This window comes from Quercus robur, chromosome 11 (genome assembly GCF_932294415.1).
Source record: "Quercus robur chromosome 11, dhQueRobu3.1, whole genome shotgun sequence".
Classification (NCBI taxonomy): Eukaryota; Viridiplantae; Streptophyta; class Magnoliopsida; order Fagales; family Fagaceae; genus Quercus; species Quercus robur.
This window is the reverse complement of record NC_065544.1, coordinates 12,909,769-12,934,328: the sequence shown is the minus strand read 5'-3', so window position 1 is coordinate 12,934,328 and position 24,560 is coordinate 12,909,769. Positions and strand designations below refer to the sequence as shown.

At 33.2% G+C, this 24,560-nt stretch overlaps 2 long non-coding RNA genes across 3 annotated transcripts; one reads left to right on the top strand and one right to left on the bottom strand.

Moving 5' to 3' along the window:
* Window positions 1-48: 48 nt before the first annotated feature.
* On the bottom strand, window positions 49-8,574 carry LOC126705695 (uncharacterized). Of its 2 annotated transcripts, XR_007648402.1 has the most exons (4): window positions 8,214-8,574; window positions 4,306-4,699; window positions 3,653-3,802; window positions 49-165 (listed from the first exon to the last, which is right to left on the bottom strand). It is a non-coding gene; the product is annotated as an uncharacterized LOC126705695 (long non-coding RNA). The 2 variants fall into 2 exon arrangements; XR_007648403.1 differs by lacking the exons at window positions 49-165; window positions 3,653-3,802; window positions 4,306-4,699 and adding an exon at window positions 4,863-6,865.
* Window positions 2,606-11,233, top strand: LOC126705698 (uncharacterized). The gene is made up of 4 exons (XR_007648407.1): window positions 2,606-2,908; window positions 3,674-3,758; window positions 9,364-9,468; window positions 11,082-11,233. It is a non-coding gene; the product is annotated as an uncharacterized LOC126705698 (long non-coding RNA).
* The last annotated feature ends 13,327 nt before the right edge of the window (window positions 11,234-24,560 follow it).

The following is a 24,560-nucleotide window of genomic DNA, read 5'->3' as shown; positions in this document are numbered from 1 at the left end:
ACATTACCCTTTTTTTTTTTTTTGGTATGAACAATTGAACATAATGTACGCACTATAAATTATTACAAAAAAGAAGATAATATATAATATTACACAAATTGTGATTGTCCAAAACTTGTGATGAAATCACTACCATCTCCTTTAGCTTTTTCTTTCAAGTGGTTTCTGAAATTAATATACAAAAAGTTAACTGCAGATATATGTTTTGTGGAGATAACTTCATTGGTTTTCAGAACAAGATGTCCAAAGTTACAAAGATCTTTTCTCTTGGTGTGAAATTTACTAAGTTTAACCATAAAGATTTAATAGAGGAATGCTAAATGCATAATACTGGAATTTAATTTGGATTTCAGGGTGTTTTACTCAAAATGGAACCATTGTATTTATGAATTGTGCAAAGCCTATTGATATGCTTGGGTATGGCTAATATTTTTGACTTAAAAGAACACTTCAACCAAGACAATATGACAAAAAAAGTTAGAACAACAATTTATAACTTTGATGGCAGATCCTTTTGTATGGCAAGGAGAAGTGAAAAAATGGGTGACAAAAAGTTGTAATCATTTTCTCATTTTTGCTTAAATTTGGCCCAATTCTACTTTTGTGGTCACTTATATTTGTGAAGGTGCCTTATTGAGAGTGTGTGATTCTTTCCTTGAAGTTCACTTGAAAAAAAAAGAAGAAGCTCAAACTAGTTTTCACAACATCAACATCATATGGAACAAATTAATGTTATATAGCATGACACAAATGATGAATATAATTTCAGAAAATAATGTTAGACATCTACAAATTTTAAACAATTTCAATTCGTCAACCTGCTGCTTATAGGTTTGCAATTTTATTTTATTTTTTTGGTGAAATGGGTATAGGTTTGTAAAAATTTTAAGAAAAAGAGAAGATATCCATTGAAAGAATTTTAATATTTTTTGGGTTGGTTTAACGAAACTATATATAATTTCTTTGCAACATGCATAAAATCTGAATGTTCTAGATGTGCTAAACATCCTATTCAAACCTTCATTTAGATAAAAGGTAGAACTAAATATTATACAATGTTTTGTTTAAGACATTGTTTTAAATGATATTATTTTTAACATCTAGATAAAAACACAGGTGTATTGACAACCTTTCTTAAGACCTAGCTATGATGATTTTACTGTCTTCAAACAAGAAGTGATTCAGTGATGCCAATTTATTTTTATTTATCAATGTGATTTACACAATGTCGAGTAAAAAAAAAATTGAATGCAAGTAACCCAAAAACAATTTTTTTTTTTGGTGAAGAACCCAAGTACAAATGTAGCATGCTTTTCAACAGTGGCGGCTCCAGGAATTTTTTTCAGGATGTTCCTCAACTAACCCAAATACAATTTTTTTTTTTTAATTTTTTTTTTAGTGAAGAACCCAAATACAAATGTAGCCTGCTTTTCAACAGTGGCGGCTCTGGGAATTTTTTTCAGGGTGTTTCTCAACAAGCATAAATTACACAATCTAATAAAAAGAAAATTTTGTATATTGACAACAACAATAAAAAAACACGCAAATACATAAAGTTTATAATTGTCTTTTATGTGGTTTTCTTATCAAATATTTGTCCATAATTCTAGTAAAAGAATAAACAATAAACTATAAGTTCATTTGAAATATTAATAAAATCATTAATTATTGTTATTTAGTTGTTTCATTAATTTATTTGTCTTTTATAAACTATAATTTGTTATATTGTTGTTTCATTAATTATAAAATTATTAATTATTGTTTAGCCTAACATAATTTAATTTGTTTGTCTTTTATAATGTATTGGTTAATTAAATTATTAATTATTGTTTATTAGTTGCTTCCCCCAATTAATTATTGGTTAATTAGATTATTTTTTTATACTTATGTATTAATTAAATTAATATTTATTTAATATTTTTATATTATAATATATTTCATTTAAAATCTATTTTTTGTGAATTTCTTGCTCATTTGTGATATTTTCATCTAAATTTTGTGTTATATTTTTTTTATTACTAATAATAAATTTATTCATCTAAATTTTGTGTTATATTTTATTTATTACTAATAACAAATTTATCCATTAATCATTTTTGAGCCTCAATTAGTTTTTTTTTCTTTTTTTCTTTTTTAAAATGTTTCATATCCAGATGAATATTTTTTAGTAGACATTTCTAATCATACAATATATTTATAAAAATTAAAATGAAAAATAAATTTCAAGTGTAAAGCAAATGAGAAATAAAACCTGATTTATATAAAAAGTATTGTTGTAGTTTCACCAAACAATAACAAGTTTTTAACAATCTTAACCTGCATAAATAAAGATTTATTCATCATATTACTAATAACTAAATATATATATATATATATATATATATATATATATAAAAACACAAGATTAAAAATAATAATAATAAATAATTATAACAGAGGATGCCTGCCAAGATGGCACCCACAAAAAACGTAAAACAAATTCTATTGCAAAAAGGAAAAAAAAAAGTCAAAGTCTTAACAAAACAAAAAAAAAAAGTCAAAGTCTTAACCAAAAAAAAAAACGCAAGCTTAACCCAAAAAAATAAAAAGCTTGAAGGCCCAAACGTGGTGAAACGTCCAGCCCACTGCCCAGAGAAAACTTAAGACTCTAACAAATCTAAAGAAGAGTCTAGAGAAAGGCAGAATGGCAGAAATCAAAGTACCTCAAAAGTCAAAAGTCAAAACCCATTCAGCCATACTTCAGTTCTACAGAATCAAAACACAAACGTAGCAGCCAAAAAAAAAAAAAAGAGATCGGAGGAAGCTTGGTCTAGGGCCGGCCCTGACAGTGGGAGTGGAGAGAAAGAAAAAGAGAGGTAGAGAGCAAGAGTTGAGAGAAAAAGGCAGAGAAAGAATGAGAAAAAGAAAGGTAAAAATTTTAGGGATTTGAGGATTTTTATTTGTTTTGACAACTTGTAATAGCGTATATTTGGTTTCGGTTTTTTATATATTTTATATTTTTTTGAGAATCCGTTTGCTAAAACGTTGGGTTTGCTTTACCTTGTTTTTTTCTTTAGGTTGAGTTTGTAATCTATTATTTAGGATTGATGTTGGGTTTGTAATCTGTTATTTAAGATTGATGTTGGGCTTTTTTTTTTTTTTTTTTTCCTTATGGGCTTGATCTATTATAATTTTTTTTTCTTCATATTTTAGTTCAAAATTTTTTTTGGGCTTTTATTTTATTTATTTATTTTTATTTTTTTGTTGCTTGAAAGTAGAACAAAATATATATTTCTTTATTTGAAGGTGTTCCTAATTTTGGTTGAGGGGTAAACAAGTAATTTTATTAAAAATTATTACATATAAAATTTTTTTCAGGTTAGATGTTCTTGAAAACATCCTGGATTGTATGTAGTGCCGCTACTGTACAAACTGATATGCCACCAATAATAGAGAGCCGATTCAAATATTCATTTACTATTCATTTACAAGGTGGTTAAAGTCCACCACTCAAATTCATTGTCAAATTAGTTTGTAATCTTTATTTAATAAAATTTGTTGTGCCTTTAGCATTTTCCTACATATATTATTTACCTAAAATTAATTCAACAAGTGAGAAATTGAGAATCAAAAGAGAGAAGGTGGATTTATATGAATGGATGCCGTAACTAACCTTCTTTGGCCATAGCTTCAGTTTTTAAGCTATGAGTCTCGTCATTGCAACATAGAGAGCAAGTTCCATCACGAAAATGTCCGCAACAATGAACGCAGGGCAAGAGGTACTTTGCATCATTTACTTGGATTGTTCCCGTAGCCACCTCCACTGTATAAAATATCAAGTATTATAACCTATAACTTTTGTAATGTACTTATCATCATGATAATTAAATGCATCATACATATACTTGGTTTATTGCAATTCTCATATCAGAGAAATGAGCCCATTTATAATTTTTATACTATTTGATGCAAGTAATTATAGAAGCATGCTTAATATTTTCAAGAAACAAAATTATTAATGAAAAGTTAAATTCACTTTAATTGTCAAATTAATCTCTAAACTTTAATTTTAATCAATTGAGTCCCTCATTTTGTAAAACTGATAACACTCCCTTGAGATATATCAAAATATATCATACTGTTTGAAGAATACAATTAAATGAAATATGGTAAATTATTCGACCCTCCTTTGAAATTATCAAAACTAGCATTTAACCCGCGCAATGCGCGGGATCATTTGAAATCTCATAAGTAGAAGAGAAGTTTGGCTAATAAAATCAATTTTTAAAGAAAAAATTTGTTGCAAAGTGTGTAAGAAATTATTACCATGCATTCTAAAGATTCTCAATCATCACAACCCAAACTTTGGTAGTATTTACGAAAGATCCTGACAAATTACATTGAAATAAAACAAACCTTTTCAGTATACAACTAACCCAACCAAAAAGCTTAAATCAAAACCAACCCAACCAAAATACTCAAAACTAACTCATATTTCTCAGCTCATAATCAAATGAAAGGAAGAAAAAAAAAAAATAAATAAAAAAACTTTTAACATTCAATTTCAACTATAGAAAATGCTGCTTGTGGAGGTAATAGACTCCCTTGAGATCTTAAAATGGCAGATTTTGATCGAATCAGCGCAGGTGAAACAGAGTGGACACCATCAACTGGTGTTGAAGATTTGGATGGATGCATTTTGCTAGCAGCAAAACTGTACCTATTCACCAAAATGACTCAATGCAACATCATTTACATATCCAATAATCTAATGAGCTTATGCAGATAGCAAAACACATAAATTAAAATAATGGTCAGCCTAGCAGGTAAATCTACTTTGTACTCAAACCTCAACACATCATACTTCTCACTTTTTAGCAACAGAAAAAAAGGGGGAAATGTATTTATTTTAATCATTTGATCATGCTGTTAAAAATGACAGCAAATGAAGTGTCAAAGTGAAAATATAATAAAAATGTACAAAAGAAATACAACTTCACATATTGAACTTTGGTGGTATTTATGGAGGAGCCTGACAAATTACATTGAAATAAAACAGACATGCCTTTTCACTATACAACTAACCCAACCAAAAAGCTTAAATCAAAACTTACTCATATTTCTTAGTTCATAACCAAATCAAAGAAAAAAAAAATTGTAACATTCAATTTCAACTGAAGAAAATGCTACTTGTGGAGGTAATAGACTCCCTTGAGATCCTAAAATGGCAGATTTTAATCAAATCAGCGCAAGTGAAACAAACTGGGCATCATCAACTAGTGTTGAAGACTCGGATGGATGCATTTTGCCAGCAGCAAAACTGTACCTATTCACCAAAATGACTCAATACAGCATCAGAACAAAAGGGGAAAATATATTTATTTTAATCATTTGATCATGTTGTTAAAGATGACAGCAAATCAAGTGTCAAAGAGAAAATATAATAAAATTGAGAGAAGCCAGGCTGGATAGATATTCTGTAAATCTCCAAAGCTACTATCTTTCAAGTTGAAAACATGAGTTTCATTTTGATCATTGAAGAAAATGCAATTCCTTTTATACCCGGTAAACTCTTCAGCCAAAATCGATAAACAACAATCATTACCCAAAACAAAAACAATAATTACACTTTGAAATCAACCACTTTGGGACCATCACTGTCTCTAACATACCGGTTGGTATGTTCTACCCTCCTCCTTTCTTTATTAAAGCATCTACCAACAACATAGAGAGCTCCACATGACTCCACCAAGTGCTTCTGGCTACCCAAAGGGCTTGAAAAGTCATTAATTAAATAAACAAACGTTCAGAAGCACAAAGATTAAAAAGTGATAAGGGGTCTCTATAGGATGCATTTAGATGTCCATATTTATTGGTGTAACAGCCCAAAAATAAACATAATTATGCAGATAGAGTAGAATATTAACTAAAATCTAAGAGATAATCAACTTTGTATTAAAAACATTACACTTTCAGATTTCAAAGTTCTACTATTTCAATCACTCTTCAAAACTCATCATGAGATCAAAACTCTAACAATGCATTCAATTCAAGAGGCACAAAACCAAAGTTTTCTGAATCTGATTTATAGAACCAAAAAACAACAAAAATTAAAGCTCCATACAAAACCATAAAAGAGCTGACAATAAGAAAGGCAAATATCAACACCGAGCCCTTTACATAACCAAAAGACCAAAAATAAAACACACATAATAGAACTAACAACAAAAATATACATCAAATTGAATCTCACATCAAATATTCACATTTTAAATTGCCACGCCAGCCATTTACAAATTATTTTACTAAATAATTACAGTATATATTTAATTTGATGCACTAACTCTAGCAACTTAATATAATCTCTTACTTTGGTATAAAAAAATTCAGCAATTCAAATATTTTAGTTGACTATAACAAAGAAATTGTATTTGTAAAGAACCGGTTATTGTGTAGGAGAAGATGAAGAGTTTATTGTGAGGTGACACCGTTTCAATCTCTACTACCAAAATACCAAAACAAACAACCCTAAACAAAATTATATTCTACCGAGAATTGGTTTAATCTTCTTCCTCTTCTCATGTTCTGTCTAGAATTAGTTTTCTTTTGAGTATTCGGGTTAATCTCCATATTTATAACCAAATTATTCATTTCCATTAAAATTTTATTTTAAACAGCCATAGTAAAACTGCTCAGATTTTTATCATGATGAGGGAAAAAATCTAATGAGAAGATTACATATCAAATTTTAATGGAATTTCATTGAACATATATAATGTAACACCAAAAGAACATTTGCTGTTATAACCAAATTAATAAATTCCATAAATATACCCCTGAGTACAGAATGTTGACCAACAGCTTTGATGGCCCCAAAACTTAAATTCTGCATTTTGATTGAACAGTACACTAAGACAACAAATAATCAAGTGAAGATTATGAAATACAATACCTAAAAATGAGTGTAAATATTAAAGTATGAAAATGCAGAACTGAAATAGGCAAGAAAATATTCTAACATGTTCCCAATTTTCCTGAAGTTCAAAAAGATGCTGATAATATGTGAGACACATCATGATGTACAACAACTAACTTTCTTTTATCAAGACCTTTGTTTTAATAATGCCAATCAATTCAAAGAAAAATATGCCATTTGTGAGATATAGAAAAAAGATGACCATAAGTTAGGTTAAATAACATAGACCAAAGTCTGAAATTTACTATAGCAAAAACTTAAGTGCAAAATCTGTTTTACTTGGCAGTATTAAGCAATGACCATTCACCAATTTAAACTCAAGCATCAAGATTGATGCAATAATCTAAGTATATAAAAATTGTGTAGAATGTTGTTAACTATTGCAATTAGTCATATGCAATAGAACCCAACATTTACAAATTAGAGGGCATAGAACCAAAGTCTTATTAATCTCATTTATGGATTTAACAACACATAAAACCATTTAAAAAAAAAAAACCAATTACAAAAAAACTTAAACCTCACCATGAAAACATAACAGAACTAACCAAAAAGGCCAAAAATTGAACATGCATAACAGAATGAACAACACATTCATCACAAGAAAAACGACATCAAAAGGGCCTAAAACAAAAATGGAACATAATAATAACAAAAGCAAAAATATTGAATTTTAACAAAAACAAATTTTAATCAATACAACAATCGAACAAACAGAACTCAAGAAATTGTAAAAATAAAACGGAAATTAAGGAAAAAGGTAGCAGATTAGCATCAATGGAGAAAGGCATTTTAATGTTCAATACCTTCTTATTCTCTATGTTCCAGGGATTCATTTTTTAAAATCAGAGCAACTACAAATGAAAAAATTTAAATATATACTGCAAAAACCTTAACAACAATGCTAAACCTTAACAACAATGCTAGAGAAGAGACATGGGAAACGAAAATATTAAAAGGGGAAAATATTTCAACAAAAAATTAAAACAACATAAATGAAATGACAGAACTTTATTTTTTTGGCAACGCATAAATCTATGTTATTCAACCTTAGAGAAAAAGGTAGGCAAACCTTAAACCTTAATTGAGTAGTGCGGCAAAACAGTATTTAACAAAATCTTTGTTATCTATCTATCTGTTTGAAACACTAATTGAATGGAAAAAAAAAAAACCCTACCTTCTACTAAACCTATATATTTTTGAAAACCCTAGAAACGGTAATTGAATAGAAAACCAAAAAAGGGGGAAAAATGCGTACCTTCTGAATTGTCTGTTGTTGAAGAGCAGAGACGGGATAGCTTCTAAATCGTCTGTTGTTGGAGAGGACGAACAAAGATTTCAGTCTTCACTATTGCAGAGAACGAACAGAGGTTTTCACTGTTGCAGGGGTTTTTTTTTTTCGCCTCTGTTTGATGGGTTGGAACACGCTAGTCTGATTTGTGTGTATATGGAGGTGCAGCGAAGAATCACAAGTTTGAGTCTGAATTTTGATCGGGAAATACAGTTTGGGTTTTAGGGTTTGCGTTTTATTTTATTTTATTTTAAGCGGGCTGGTGTGTGAAAGTGAGTCTCTCCAAACACACCGTGCAGTTTTTTAAAGTCCTAAACGTGTGTGTCTCTTAATTCCGATCATTAGCCTAGGCCTCACCAGTTATATTATTGCTAAGGTTTATTGAAAAAAAAATAATTTTATTTAAATATTGTGCTAATGTAAAAAATTGTGAAAATTTCAGAGGTTTCGGTTATATATATATATATATATATATATTAGATAGCACTTGTCCTAAAGGATTCTATAAATGGCATATTCTTTATGAGGTTTGTAAAAATGCAAAAATTAAGTCTATATAACCTCTTAAAGTATGAATTTAGTAACGAAATATTCCACTTAAAAAAAAAAATTATTACCAAACTATGTTTGAAGTGACACTCTTATCGTTTGAGGTTTATGGATGAATGAAACTATTCCTTTGAATTATGTATGAATTCGTATAATATTTTTTTTTAAATTAATATTTCATTAGTTAAAACTTAATTGTCACATTTATTCAAACTTCAAGGGATCCTTAACATGAAACTATTAAGGGGAGTATCATTTTGATAACATTCAATGGTGGGTTTTGTAATTTATCCCCAAAAAAATGTATGAATAGCCTCATATGCTATAATAGATTTGCACGGAAGACCAAAATTCAGTTATCTTGGCAAAGTGAAATTGATTGAATTGACAAAAACTAAATTTTAAAGATTCATTGTACTAAATTGGATTTTAACTAATCAACAAAGGAGGGAAAAAGAAGCCTCTCTAACATTTGTGAAAAAGATGAAGGGAAGTATGTCTATAAAGGAATAAAAGATGACAATACACTAACGTCTGCTTTCATCGTTGGGTATCTTTGCCACCACAGCTGAGAGAATGAGAAGGAAAGCTGCAAAGAGGAATATAAAACTTTTGGAATTCATTTTCTTTTGGGGTTAGATGCTTCTCACAAATCTCACCACCAATATTTGAGGTAGTATGCTTCTTCCAATGACCACTATTTATATAGGTATATGAGAAATACAAATCTTTTATCCCACTTTTTTTGTTTCACTTTATTCTCCAGAGTTATGAAAAAGTACTTTTTGAAAAAACTAAGTGTTTAGTAAGCAATTATCAAACTTATCTTTTAAATTTTACATTTATGACACTCATTAATGATAAGACTGCCACCATTTTTCAAAGAGCAACTCATTTATTATACTTATTAACACGCATTAATGATAAATATTGTACAAACTTATTTTTTAAGTTTTATATTTATTACACTCATTAATGATAAGATTGCCACCATTTTCCAAAAAGCAACTCAATTATTATACTTATTTACATGCATTAATTTATCTTTTAAATTTTATATTTATTATACTTGTTAATGATAAGCCTGCCACCATTTTCCAAATAGCAGCTCATTTATTATACTAATTTACACTCATTAATTTTGTATTTATCTTTTAAAAGAGTAGCTTAGTGCTTCCACCTGTCATGTAACCTAGCCCAAAACCTATTTTTATTTTCCTTCTTTTTTCTTCTATTTTTTTTTTCTTCTCATCCAAACCTCTGCGATCTTCTTCTTTTCCCTTTAGATATTTTCCTCCACACAAAGAGGTCCTCTCTCTCTCTCTCTCTCTCTCTCTCCTGCAAAATTAAAGAAACATCACCACCAAGCTTTCACTCTCACACTCATAAACTCAACTATTCCATCCACAACCAAACCCACAAATCATACCTTCTTGTAATATACCGCCACTCCAATCACACCTTCCATCTCCAACGATCTTCTCCAATATACCACCACTTCCAACTCCCCCATTTCACATAGTGAGATCCTTTCGTTATTGTATTTTTTGTTGACTGGGAAAATTTGGGAATTCAAAATAAAGCTAAGGGTAATTTAGGAATAATATGCATAACTAGCAACGGTAACAATGCAAGCAAGAGTGTGTTTTCGTATTTCATCTTAGATGGCCCATAACCAAAATGTGCTTTTGGATTAATTGCAATTTCAAAATGCACAATTTGGAAATCTTGTGTTTGGTCCAAAAATACTAAACCAAACTGGCACTTAAAATGATAGGAATCATAGGATAAACATTGGAAATCATTATACAACTCAAAAATTTATGCTTGAGAAAATTTATTGGTCTTGGAAGTTTGAACCACTCCAATATGATTGCAATCCATTGAGAAAAGTAAGGACAGAGTCCATGGATATGGAGTAGGCTTAGCTTCAGGGAGACCTAGGAATATCAAGCATTTTAAATAACAAGTTAGGTGACAAGGTGAAAGAAAAACCCTGAACCAAGAGGGGCAAGATAGAAAAAAATTGGAGGGTAGAACATGCAATCCATATTCAGAAATGGAATGATCGTTCCGAGTGCGTCTATTATGCAGACAGGATAGAGGAGGTGATGTCACGTCATCATCCATATATGGTGAGGTATCATAGGATCACTCGATTATATATCAATCGCAATAGCGCTAAAATGGAAATTTTGGTAATGTGGACAAATTTATTTTGTTTTGCAAGTTGTCTTCGATGTCATGTTCATGTCCTACTTAATAATGCCAGTCATTTAATGACAGATTGCAAACCAATTGGCTGTCCTCAACTGGTTCAATGAAGAATCTAACAAATACAAGTTCATTAAGAAATCCCTTGAGGATGTGGATGAGGTTGATCATATAGATGTGACAGCCAATGATGAAGCAGCAAACCACACTGAAACACTAGATGTAAGGCCTAGTACACGCTCAGCTGCTCTAGTGCGTACACGTCGTCGACGTGCCCCCACCCCTCATTTTGCCACTAAGACCCCTTATCCACCCTTGTCCACCCCTCATGACACAACTGGACCCCCCATACCACCCATCCCTCCCATTGACACCGGATCTCCCATGTCATTTACCCATGCTGAATTCGAGTCCTCCCCACACACCACCGCCGTTGACCACAACTCGCCCATGGCCCCATCCTATAGCTCCCCCCAGAAAGTTATACCCACCTCTAGCCTTCAAACACCCCAAGTTGAGCTCATGTCTACCAGCCCGAGTCATACACAACATCCTCCTACCTCCTTCTCTCCCTTGATGCATGTTGCACGAGCGACACAACCACATGATGGACACGTTGAGCAGGGGCAACGTGATCAAGTTGAGCAGCCACACAATGCAAATGCTCACGCTCCACCCAAACAGAAATTGACTTGCACCATCCAACCAAAGAGATGCAACATAGGTTCCCACCTGTTATTCCAAGTGCTTTATTGTTATTTTTATTTCATCTATTTTTTGTGGTTCTATGTGCATGATTTTGTTTTTTTTTTTTTTTTTTTTTTTTTTTTTGTTTTTTGTTTTTTTTTGTTTTTGTTTTTGTTTTTGTTTTTTTGTTTTTTTGTATAAGCTTAAAAATAGTTTTATGAGTAGGTTACAGCTCCAAATGAGTCATTAGAGTAGGTTATAGCTCTGACTGATTAAAACGCTCACCCTACAACCAAATAGTACAATAGACGCGACTAGAAAAGAAGTAAACGCGGGGAGGGTGCAGCCTAAAACCACCTTTAGTGGAGCATTCTAGAAGATATTTTTTGAAAAAGTATGGTTTTTGCCTTTTCTTTGATTTGGTAAAGTTCAGTTGGTTTTCTGTTTACTGTTCGCATTCTGAATGTACTAGCCCACTAAATGTTTTGAATCCTGTTCCTTATTTGCCAACTAACCAAATGTATTGGGTGCAATATACATGGCAATTTACCATCCTTGTTGCTCGAGTGGGGTCCACATGGACTTGTGGATAATTGAAATTCTTGGTCTTTGAATTTAGGAAGTAGAGGGACTAAAACTGCCAGGGCTATGGTCCCAGAATTCTGTAATATGGTAGCAAGGACGGTAAATTGATCAACTTATTAGAAATGGTGGCCTTAGTAATTGAAAAATGTTGAGAGACTATGTTTGTGTTTCTATGAATTAAATAACAATGAGTGTCTATATTTTTGGCTTGTTTCAGGAGGATAAGTTGCCCTATTCTTTCTATATATCATATAAGGAGCTTGTTGTGCCTCTTGGCACTTACTTAGAGAAAAACAAAAGTTAATCAAATGAGACTGGCAGTAGAAGTGTCACGCTTTAGCTATTGCAATTGGATTTTAGTTATTGCTCCTGTTTTTTGAATGAGGCATTTAAAGGGTGAATTATGAGGCTTTGCTATTGTTTGTTTACTTGATAACAAATTTGCATTTTCTATGGAGAAGGCACTCTCAATAGTTTATCAACCACAAGCCGTTTTCCGAATCCGTCCGGTTAATTGTTGTTCAGTAACAATTTCTGGTATGATATTTTGTATTTTGTTTGCATTGCCATTTCATATGGACACATTAACTACAAGACGACATGAACTCTTTTACCTTTTTTATATAATTGGTTGCTTTGTGATACTTTATTATGAGTGGACTACCGCTAGTTTTCATTGGTCTAGAGACCATCATTGAGCTACTTATTTGCTATTCCATTGCAGTAGTTTTGTGATATTTGTGTTTGTAGTATGGTCTTTACCAGTTATTTTGAATAGGAATACTTTTCAAAGGATTGCTTGTCTTGACAACTTTTGTTACTGATAGAACCTGCAAAGTCATTTTTTCATTGTTCTTTTCATAATAGTTAATAAATTCATATACAATGCCAAGTACATATAACTGAATGGTTTTACTTGTACTTCTGAAAAAAAAAAAAAAATCGTGTATGCCCTGCCCTAAATTATCTATAAAGGATTACACCAGTCTAATTTTAATTGATTGATGCTGCCCTATACTTGTATGCCCTGCCCTATACTTCTAAAAAAAAAAAAAAATCTTGTTGTCCGATGTTAATCCTGCCTTTCAAAGCAGCAGACTGGGTTATTGATCCAACGTAAATGTAATCACTTAAGATGTGACATTGTGTTGTTATTTATGACAATTCGAAGATGTTTCCCCTTGTTGGAACTGTGCAGTTTTTCAGCCCAAGAGTAATTTAAATATAAATATTGCCATGATCCAAACTCCAGTACCAACTAATTCAAAGATGTACTTTCGGTGGAGCATGCACGTATGCTAGAAGAGAGATCATGAAAAGTATCATTTTAGCCTTTTTGCTTGAATTAAATAATCCAAAATGAAGCTCATTGAGATGGGTGGCTCAACTGTGAGTTAAATAAGTTGAACTAAGTTTTGTAATTTGCGAGGTAGTCCATTTTAAAGTTAATTATTGTAGCTGGCATGTGATAAAAAAGTTTGCTCCACATTTCTCCTAATCTACAAATTGTTGTTGTTATTAAGGTTAGTTTAGTTAATACAAGTATTTTAGTTGTTCTACACTATATTTACACTTCTGTGCTGCTGTTTAGCAACTAATTCCAAAGGTGATGGATACTAAGGTTTAAGTTGTTTCTTTATGCATTTAATTTGTTCCTTATAGGTGCACCTTTGTCTCAATTTAAAATAATTTATAGTCTTTTTGTTTCCTTTCTGCAAGACAAGTAAATTCAAGAATTGACTGCTGAGTTGGGTACCATTGCTACATATTCCAGTCCATCTAGGTTTAATCAGGTTTTCCTTGGTACCTAAATTACCTGTTAGTTTTCTTAAGTTGACATACACTAGTCTTGATATTTTTTGTATCTCAGGGTATGTACTCACTGCGGTGGACATATTGTAAAGAATTGGATTTATACCACCCTCGTTGGAACTAACGGGATTTGCAAGGCGCGGAAGAAAGATACTTTCTGCATTTTGTCTTCAGGTCTGGTTATTATCGTCGCTGGCGGATGTACTGGATGCCTATTGAACCTTCGACATAGTGAATCCTTTTAGGTTTTTTTTTTTTTTGGTTGCTGTACTTGAATAGAATTTATTAGCTTTGCTTCATGGGATATTAATAAAGTGCCAAGGCCTCGTAATTCAACTAGCAATTCTTAGTATTTTCAACTAAGATAGTCAGGATTTAAAACCTCCATCCCCCTATGACAGTATATCGAATTATCCAAAAATTAGTGAAATATTTATGAGAAACGGACAATCTTATGGTTGATATTACCACTATCAAGTATTTTTAAACAAGTGAGGTTTTATTTGGATGCATTATTTGGTTAATATGCAACCTTCCGGGTGGAACCAAGCTGCAACATGTGTGAAACCATATAATCTGTCTTATTCAAAGAATCTTTTGGCTGTTCATAATAGTTTATTTGTCAAAATCATTACATAATGATTCTTCAGCAGCTTTTAGTGTTAGACTAAAATCGTTTTAGTGTTAGACTCAAAAGGCAATCCATTTTGCATAATGACACTCACACGAAGTTGAAAATGCCAGTTACGTGACAGCTGCTAATTCGCTTTAAAGTTCAAACTCCTAAGCAACTCAGTACAAGAAACACAGATTAAGTTCTAACAAAACAAATAGTGCCCATAGGACCTGCTATCTCTTCTTAGTATGAGCATTACATTTATTTGGATCCATGCTATTTGCCTTCTCAGAGGCATGGTCCCCAATTCGTCTAGACCACCTTCATTGATATTGGATGTCCAAATTAATCAAGTTTACAAGAACAAATGTAAATTCAACAAGTTACCAACGCTTTGACATGGAAATGAACTAAACCAAGGATGCAAGGTTTAACAAAAGTCGATGCTTATAAACTATGCCACAAATTTTAAAGGAACTGGAAAATACAAAAAATGTTCCCACCATGGTCCTGTACATTCATCCGGCATATGCATCATTTAGGTAGAGAAATTGTTAGATGTTCAGGAGTGGTGTCCAATGCAACACTAATACAACATAAATATGGCATCATTTAGTTTAACTACATGTTCTTTTGCACACTCTCTAATCACGGGAGCAATGAAAAATATATAAGGAAGAGAGGGAGTGAGAATAACAGGATTATAATACCTATGTCTTGCATAAGAGCATCCACAGCAGATGTGGTATAAAAAATGTCATTTTGGCACACCAGAAACCTACTTTATTATTTTACCACATCATTTTATCACATCATTTTACAATATTTCATTTATCAGATGTTTTATCATTCAATTTTATACATTAAAAGAATATTTACTACACATTAAAATAATATATTATTTCCTCCTCCATTATCATCAACAATAGCAACAACATCAACGGCACAACCACCAACCACCAATATCTACTGCCGCAACAACACCTCTACTGCAAACCAACCACCACAATTACTCACCAATATGGCAATATTAGATCAACCCAAATTACAGCAAAAAAAAAAAAAAACCCACAAATTGCAACCAAACCCATTCCATTCGATTCGATCCGATCCGAACCCCAACTCTACGGGCTCGACCCAAATAAAAACCGAGTTTCACCGTCGTCGACAAGCATGATCGTGACGAACACTCCGGCGGTGGACCTCGCCCTCACAAACCTCGCTTACTGCTCACACATCGATCTTCATGGCTTCGCCGTCCCTGGCACCAAGCTCTACCTTACCTCCATCACCAATTCCTTTGTTCTTTCTCGGACAGGATGAAGATCTATTTGGTTTGTGATGATTCCATTTCTGGGTTTTGTTTTGAACTGGGAATTGGAGTTTGATTTGAGGTGCAAAGAGAGAAGAAAGAAGATTTTTGGGTTTGATTTGAGGTGCAAAGAGAGAGACATTTGAGGTTGAGGGAGGAGCTGGGAATCTGATCTGAAGAGGAAAGAACACCAGTTGGGAGAGAGAGACAGATTGTGAGGAGAAAGAAAAAATGAATTAAAGAAGTGAGAGGAGAGAGAAAAGTCGAATAAAAAAATAATAAACGCAAATGCCATATTCTTCCGTATCGTGGCAAATTGCAACGTTACTGTTCAATGTTGCAAAAGTTTGACACATTTAACACATTTGATAAAGTTCCGTTTTTGGTGTTTGGTGTGCCAAATGTGTCATATTATAACATTTAACACATATACCACATCTGCTAAGGATGCTCTAAGGTAGCTCCAAAATAATAGGTACAACCCTACCCACTATAACATTTGCATTTGCCTCCAAAATAATACTGTGTAAAATAGAATGTAAGATTTAGTGTGCGTTTGGGAAGCGCGTTTTGCGCTTCCCAACATCATGTTTTGCGTTTCCCTTTTTTTTTTTTTTTTTGGAGAAGCGTTATGTGGCTGTGGTAGAATTTTCAGTGGGTTCCATGCACTGTTCACGGGATCCACAAACCTCTTTATTCAGTAACATTTTCATTAAAAATTGGTCTCACGGTACTATTCACACATTTTAAAATTATTTTGCTACAGTGTTTTCAATTTTCATTTCTCAGCGATATCCAAACAGACCCTTAATGGAGGAATCAAGTTTAATGGAGGAAGAATAATTATTCCATGTTGACTTCCCAATTCCATATGAAAATCTATCCATAATCTGTCGTAGGAAGGCTAGTAATGCCGTGTGTACTCTTCCATCAGGCCTAAGCTCCCTCCAAAATATTGATTCAAGCAAATAAAAAATTATTCAAGCCCAACAATCTGTTAACTAGTATTTTAAAAAGAAAAAAAAAATTAGGTCGGGTTGGGTCGGGTTTAACATGATACTAACCCGAAACCTGAATGAGACCCACTTGTTTGAACTGAACCTGGCCCAAACACAAACTAACCCTTCAGGTTGGGTGGGTCCTTGCTTACCCCCTATTTGCGTTATACCTCAAAAGGACTAGTCAAAATTGAGGATTTTTTTTTGAGAATTTTTGTAGTTGTTAATAAAGCTCAAATCTACCAAGTAAATGTCCGATATGGGACTCATCACACACCCACACAACACATACTTAGACAATATCCAAATTAGATATAGGGGGTCACATATTCAGACATACTTGTTACTGAAAGGGTGTGGTCATTCTATAAATAGATACCTACGAGAAGGCCTCATATAGCAACTTATTTTACTCTAAACTATTTTCAACTTGTACATGAGTTTGACCCTATCAACACATTCACCAAGCCTCTATCATACAACAACAAGCCTTAATCCCAAATTTTTGAGGTTAGTTATGGATTCTCAACATGTAGTTAGGAACAAAGCCAGTCACATGTATTCTTTTTCTCCATTTTATTATATTTGAAGGCATATTCTCAATTACTTCCTTAATTGATAAATTTGTTAACCAAACACAAAAACATCATCATATTGAGATAAACACAATTAGGAGTAGTGCCCTAAAACTCAATTGAATAGCATTATCTTTTAATAATAAAAGTTGTTTTATTTTCTGAGATTGTTTTTTGCATGAATATTTGAACGTTATATATTCTAATCTAGGAGATGCATTGTAGGTGATTTAGGTATGAGAATGAAATCCGCATACAGAAGATCTAAATTATAAGTTCCTTGTAAACTTATTAATCCTAGTTCGAAGTTGGTGATGAAATTAGACATTTCATTTGCAAAGACTACAACATATAAATTATGAGGATTTATTGTAATAATGGAAGTGGAGAATTCTGATTAACTGATATGTTGGTGTGTTTAAATTGTGTGGGATATATTAAACTAGACCAGTATGAGATTTATTATTCTATTAACTATAGTCACGTGAACAAATATATATCATGACTACTATTTGCATAGACTCTCAATTCTGTGTGGATGATGAATTCAACATGAATTTTTTTGCTTGCTTTTATGTATACCAAAGTGAGATCTTGCATGGTCAAAACATAGTATGTTAGGCAATTACACATAGTGTTCTAGGGACACACATTCCCAAGACGGAATCCATAATTTGTGTTTAGAGACACAAAACATTCTATTGAGATAGGTTTAACGAGAATTGATTATTCAATGTGTTGGGTCCGACCACTTTAATTAAGAGTTTCTAAATATAAATTTCATAAATACAAGAATAATCAAAAGATTAAACTATAGACTTTTTTTTTTTTTTATTTCACTATAAATGATTTCATGGGGGGCCAAATGCTAATATAATAGAGTCTTGGGATAAATCTTTGATTTAATAACAACCTAGATTGCAACTGTAAAGTTGTGATTTACAACTATGTTTTATGTTGGCTTTATTCCATGACAAAAAGTGTTGTAATTACTCTAATTTTGTTCCTTGTATTTTGTGAGATTTTATTGTATTGGGTTTAGTATTAAGTTGGTGAAGACTCAAGCTTAAATGAAGAATCAGTGGATTTTGCGAGAAGCTCGCTAGAAGCTAAGCCGCAAAAGAGCATGTGAGGAGCACATGACTGGAAGCTGAAGAGTCATGCCAGGCTGTCGTTTTCACGAGTGTCTCACGGGTAAGGCCTTCCCGCGAGACAGTCACGAAACATTCTGCCTGGAGGATTTTTATGTGTGACTTCCTTACCCTTCACCCATACTATATATACCCTAATTTCCCACAAATGTAAAAGAGGCTATTCAGAGAGAAAAAACCCTAGATAGGTTTTCTACAACACACACACCCATCTTTGAGAGAGAGAGAGAGAGCTACTCATCCTTAGTGAGAAATCATTGTAGTCTCTTCTCCTTCCCTCTCCCATTATCATACCTTGAGAGGAGATTTGTGCCTAAACATAATCCACACCTTTGTAGTGTAGTGAGTGTTTTTGGTGTTGCTGGGAAGCATTGGAAGAAGCCAAGGATGGTAGATGCAACATGGAGCTTGTTACGGGATCTAGAGAGCTAAACAAGACACGGTTCCGAGAAGTCTTGTTGGAGTAGGAGCTTGGAGGGCTTAGGTACATCGGGTAGATTAGGCTTGGAGGGTCTCTTGCTAAACCATGTATCCCAACTGATTTTCTAGTGGATCGATTACCGCTTGGAGGGCGGCGGAAAGGTTTTTTACCGAGATTCTTCGGTTTCCTCTTCGATAACACATCGGCATGTTATCTGTGTTTGCATTCTTCTTCCCTACTCTTTTACATTTCATTTTACTGCTATGATTATATGAATATGTGTTAGAGTAGCTTGCTTGTTTACCCGCTCGCATTTACACTATTCCACACTTAGAATTAAGTTAGTGTAAAATCTATCGAGTCGTAACTTTAATTTGGAGGTCTAAACAGTTCTTGTGTTTTTAACACATTTTCGAGCTTTCAGCAACCATAATTTTTTAGTAAAATAAATTATGATTAATGATAACTTTGGGCTAGCCATTAGTTACAAGGAGATTCAAGGCCCATTTGAGATAGTGTTTTTATTTTTTCTTTGATCCCACCTCCAGTCACATTCTAAAAGCCCATGTAAGATGGCCCATAGCTAATCCAAGTATAAAAGTTATTAGTTTAGTTGAGAAAACCCAAGTCTATACTCTATAGCACTTTTAAAGAAAAAGAAAGACCACCGCGCACCCTTAGCGCGATGGTCATTCCACAAATTTAAGTACTGGTGGGATGTGAGGAGTAAGGGCCGGGGTTCAAGTCTTAAGGAGGGAGTTTCACATAAATATACACTTAGATTAAGATAGAGTATAATTTTCTATCTTGAAAAAAAAAAAGAAAAAAAGAAAAAAAAGGAAGTTCTCTCACACTCTCTAACAAACACAGCTAGTGGATTTGATTATTAAGGAAAAGAGCCCACACTCTTAGGATTCTATTGGTCATTTAGGTGACGATCAAGGTGTTATCAAGATCAACAAAGCTGCAACATTAATTTTATTTCGAAATCTACTACCTCAATGTTAATTGTATAAAAGCCCTCTACTATTGTACAGAATTCATTAAGTCAATAATAATAGAAATAGTTCATCCGAGTCTTGTCTATCTGTTTTCTTCAACCACTAGACCTTTCAATAATATTTCATTTTTTTTTTCAGTCTTTGTTTGCAAAGCCATACATGGTATCAGAGCCAATGGCTACCAATACAACACAGCCACCTGTTGGTGTAACAAAACAACCTTTAGTCTCAAACATGTCGAATATGATAATGAAGAGTCAAGTTAAATGTGTAAACCTAAATTGTCCTTAGTTTATCTTAATAGCCCTAAGGATTTTTAGATTTACGTGACTAATCACTCCTTAGAAAACCAATGGTATGTGGAGACTTCCTAAAAACGATAAAATGATAATGGTTGCACTCATATACACAATTCACAAAATCTCAAGCATTTCAAAAGCATCACGCACTAGGCATCGAAATTTGATTGCCGAAATTTTTCATGCAAATTTATTAATTCTATTACATTACATATGCATTAATTGAAGCCAAACATATATTTGAGCTCGAGTTCTAGGGTTGGGCTTTAGTTTCCACCATGACCTTTGTCACCTCCACCCTTGCCAGTGCTCCCTCCTCCTTAATGGCCTCCTCCATGTCCAACAACCTTTGTGTCATCTACCTAGTTTGATCCTTCTGTGTGAAAAGTCCATTTGCACAAGTAAAATGAGCTCATTGTAAATTTTCTATTTATAAATGTTAAAAAAATTACAAAAGCCTTTCACAACAACATAATTCTTGGTGTAAAAAGAGAATATATATACAATGGAAAATGTGTTATAAGTATTTTTAAAATAAAAAATAAATAGGTAAAGTATGTGATACAAAATCTGGTATAGATATATGTGAGCATGCACTACCAATGTTTTCTTTTCAACATCCAAAATCAATATGTGAGTATTAAACATTTTTTTCACTTTCAAAAGTGGGAAATGGAATTAGAATCCATGTTCTCTATAAAGAAGGAATCCAACCGTATCACTAAAATACAAAACTATTAAGGCTCTTGTAAGAACCAAGTGCAAGACTTCTGGACCTTAGGTCACTTGGGCTCACAATTTATTTGTAGTGGGCTCAAGTATTTCCTACAATGGGTCGTTCTCGGCAGAGAGACTCAAAGTAACACCCAGTTGGTACCCTCTCCTTGACTGTTTTCTCTCAATTTTTCTGAACCCCTTCTTCTCCCAACTTTCTTCTATTTATAGCCAAGGTTAGTGGGGAGATTATGATTACAGTCACCGTTTGTGCTACTGAAGGTCCAGTATTATCTGGTTAAAGTGGGTGTTTAGGTGAAAGGGCGGTGCAGCATTTATGATCTTGGAACTTGGTTCCATTTTGACCGATTATGTTCGGCAACTCACGTTCCCGTGCATATCATGATTTTCCCGGATATGACTCATACGCTCTACCGGGAAAGCTTAACCGGTCAACCCTGGGAACCCAATACCCAAAACTTGTTTTTACTCTAAGGCAGTTTCAAGAAGGGCATAAGGTAACTGGAGCTTTCTGCTGGGCCTGCGTCCAAGGCCGGTATGGGCTTGGGCCCGGGGCCTAGATGGGTCTGGGCCCAAGGCCAGTATGGGCTTTGGAATCTCGGTGCCGTACAGCTCTATTTGATTGAAATGATGGAAAAGTAGAAGAATGGAAAATATTTTAGTTTATCATTATGTGCATTTGGTTGGATGATGAAAAATTAAAATGATGGAAAATAAATATAAAAATTTCCTCATTTTTGTTAAAAAGTAAAATGAGAGGATGAAAAATGTAATTTGTATAAATTTTTTATGGAATTAGACAAAAATGATAATTGGTGGCTACTTGAGGAGGGGGGGCAAAAGGAGAGGTAATAGAAGAGAAAAAAAAAGTCTCAGTATGTAAGGACAATTAAATCATTTTGACTTAATTCTAATGTAAGTATCCATTTTCACCTTAATTTTCTTCCTGCTTTGGGGAGAATGATTTGTGAGCTAGGTCTGAATGTACCTGGCCCCCACCTTTTGGCTCTATGTTTTACATTATTAACCAAACAAGAACAAAATTTATGTTTTTAACCTAGATTTCTGTCAAAAAAATTTCATCCTTCTACTTTCGCCCCAACCAAAATAAGAGCTCTACAAATGCTCCTCTCAAACATTTGCTGAAAAGATATAGCATGTATGAGTAGTGTTATAGGTACTACAAGTTTTACTACATTGAGTTTACAAACTGATATAACATTATGTAGTGTTATAGGTACTGCAAGTTTTACTACATTGAGCTTACAAACTGATATAGCATGTATGAGTAGCATTATAGGTACTACAAGTTTTACTACATTGAGCCTACAAATTCATTGTCAAATTAGTTTATAAGTTTTATTTAATAAAATTTGTAGTACCTTCAGCATTTTCCTACATATATTATTTACCTAAAATTAATTCAACAAGTGAGAAATTGAGAATCAAAAGAGAGAATCTGGATTTATATGAATGGATGCCGTAACTAACCTTCTTTGGCCATGGCTTCAGTTTTTAAGCTATGAGACTCGTCATTAATGCAACATAGAGAGCAAGTTCCATCACGAAAATGTCCGCAACAATGAACGCAGGGCAAGAGGTACTTTGCATCATTTACTTGGTTTGTTCCCGTCGCCACCTCCACTGTAAAATACAGAAAGTATTATAACCTATAACCCTTGTAATATACTTATCATCATGATTAATGCATCATACATATACTTGGTTTATTGCAATTCTCATAGCAGAGAAATGAACCTATTTTTTAAAAAAAATTTATACTATTTTATGCAAGTAATTATAGAAGCATGCTTAATATTTTCAAGAAACAAAATTATTAATGAAAAGTTAAATTCACTTTAATTGTCAAATTAATCTCTACACTTTAATTTTGGTCAATTGAGTCCCTCATTTTGTAAGACTGAGACCATTTGGTCCTTTTGAGTAAATTTGTTAATGAAGAATGCGCAGTTTAAACATTTAAAATAAATAAATAAATAAAACTTTTCATGAGATCTGCCATTAATTAAGCAGATTATGTTGTTTGATTAATACAATTAAAAGAAATATGGTATATTACATAATACTCCCTTGAAATATATCAAAATATATCATATTGTTTGAAGAATACAATTAAATGAAATATGGTAAATTATTCGACCCTCTTTTGAAATTATCAAAAAAGCACTTGTCCTAAAGGATTCTATAAATGGCATATTCTTTTTGAGGTTTGTAAAAATGCAAAAATTAAGTCCATATAACCTCTTAAAGTATGAATTTACTAACGAAATATTCCACTTAAAAAAATTAAATTTATTACCAAACTATGGTTGAAGAAAGGGTGTCTAGACCCGACTCAGACCCGTCGCCCAAAGAAACTGCCCCCAATCCCCACCCGATTTCAACCTGAACCGACGCTTCCGTCGGTCGGTGACGGGTTTTCGTGCCCAAGACCCTACACTGGCGGGTCGAGTGGAGGGTTTTCTTCTCCAAAACTTGAGCCACCCGACCCGACCGTTGATATATACAAATCCGGCCAACTCCGGCAAGATCAAGCTCAGATTCGAGGTGATCCAACGAGATAACGACCATATTTGGAGAGATCAGGCGAGATTCAAGGAGATCCAAGCTGATTTCGGCGAGATCTCAACCATATTTGGTGAGATCCGGCAAGATTTGAGGAGATCCAAACTAATTTCGGCGAGATCTCAACAATGTTTGGTGAGATCCAAGATGACTTCGGCAAGATCTTGACCATATTTGGTGAGATCCGGCAAGATTCAAGGAGATCCAAGCTGATTTCAGCGATTTTCAGTGCAAATTGAGTGAGTTTTTACATATTTTGGCGAAGTTTTTGCAGATTCTGGCGAAGTTTTTGAAGATTCCTTCAACATTTGCCGGATCTGACAACTCTCTCCACTGACCGAACTGACTTGAGCATCACTCGAAATCGAAACCGACTCGACCGATTGACGCCGACAGTCAGTTTCGGGTCCCTCTGCCTTCCACTAGACGCCGGCAGGTCGAGTCCGGGTTGGGTACAAAACCGACCCGGCCCAACCCGTGGATAGCCCTAGTTGAAGTGACACTCTTATCGTTTGAGGTTTATAGATGAATGAAATTGTTAAGTATGTTTGAATTTTTATGATATTTTTTTAAATGAATATTTCATTAGTTAAAACTTAATTGTCGCGTTTATTCAAACTTTAAAGGATCCTTAATATGAAACTATTGAGGGGAGTATCATTTTGATAACATTCATAGGAGGGTTTTGTAATTTACCCCCAAAAAAATGTATGAATAGCCTCATATGCTAACAGACTTGCACGGAAGACCAAAATTCCGTTATTTTGGCAAAG